Genomic DNA, 1,682 nt, shown 5'->3' on the forward strand with positions numbered 1-1,682 from the left:
TCTTGTTTAGCCAACATCAGAGAGAGAAGCTTCCTCCTACATGAGATGGCAACTAATACAGAGACCCACAATCAGGCAGTGTTTGAGACCTTGGAAGAGTCAATCAGTCCTAAATGGGACATCTCCATCAAATACTTTCCCCTAGTACTCAAGGAACTATGTGGAAGGGGGGGGGGAGATAAGAGCAAGTGGGGATGGAAGAGATCAAGAAAACAGTGCCTTCTAGACTAACAGGACTGGTACACATATGAATTCATAGAGACAGGGTAGCATGCACAGGACCTGTACAGGAGTAAGCCAGGGTCCCAGCCATTAAGGAAGAAAGGAAGGAAGGAAGGATGGGAAGAGACAGACCTTATCTTTCAGAGCTCCATGGCTCACAAAACACTACATGCTAAGCTATCCCATTTGGGTCTCATATAAAGCCTTCTCCTTGAAGTTGGTAGGTAGGTAGGTAATTACACTTCTGTGGGTGAGCATGGGTTCCAAAATATAAAGGGATATCCAGCAGCTGTTTGAAGCTTAGGGCAAGTCAGTCTTCAACCTAATGTTAGGCGTTCTAATCTTCCCATATGATATGATGATAAAAAAATGACTGACACAATGACGTGCTAGACACAGAGCTGAAAAATCTAACTTCGTAACAATTTGTTGACACACTGGTCTGCAAAGGACTGCTGTAGACACTTTCTCAGAGTATAAACAGAACCAAACCAAGGCCCTGCTTTCAGTGATGTTCACAGAACTGAAGCAGGAAGGCAAGTCCTCTCCTTCCTCACCACTGTTCTCTTTTGCTGATTTGCTGTTTGCTCGCTGTAGATGGCCTGAGGTCCTTGTGCTCACAGAGAAGCACTAGGGAAACCAGGAATGTTACACACACAGAGTAGTCTCCTCAGTGAGGGAGATGGATATTTGCTTTTCACCCTGAAAGCTGAAAATAGATATAGTTAATAGCCTAGTGATTGTGCTATCTGCAGGATCTGGTCACACCTGACTCTCCAGGACAATTTCATTTATGTTTCATTGAGGTTGATGTTGGGGTTAAGCCCACTAAACGGGTCAGGTTTCAGAAGGATCGTTATAGCAGGTGAAAGCTGATGAAGATATCTGAGGGTAAATAAACTAGCTCACATAAGTCCTTTATCAGGTCTCATTTATTCTTCCTATGCTCTCTAATTTGCTGTTCCTCTTCACTGTTCTTTCATTGTTCTCTTGCTATTCTTTCTCGCTGTTTTCATCCATCCCACATGCTTTCCAATTTCTGTACCCACAGATATTTAACAATTACAAGCATTCATTTTATATAATCACAGAAACAGGTAAGGGAGGCACCTTTTGTCTCAGAAGGGGCATGACTGTGAAGCCCTGCAGCAGACACTGGGAGGACTAATTAAGAATGGGACTTTATTTATTTATTAACTACTATTTTTTTAATTAATTAATTAAAGATTTCTGCCTCCTCCCTGCCACTGCCCCCCATTTCCCGCCCCCTTCCCCAAACAACTCTCCCTCTCTCATCAGCCCAAAGAGCAATCAGGGTTCCCTGCCCTGTGGGAAGTCCAAGGACCCCCCACCTCCTTCCAGGTCTAGTTAGGTGAGCATCCAATCAGCCTAGGCTCCCACAAAACCAGTACAGTACGTGCAGTAGGATCAAAACCCAGTGCCATTGTTCTTGACTTCTT

This window comes from Microtus pennsylvanicus, chromosome 5 (assembly GCF_037038515.1).
Source record: "Microtus pennsylvanicus isolate mMicPen1 chromosome 5, mMicPen1.hap1, whole genome shotgun sequence".
Taxonomy (NCBI): domain Eukaryota; kingdom Metazoa; phylum Chordata; class Mammalia; order Rodentia; family Cricetidae; genus Microtus; species Microtus pennsylvanicus.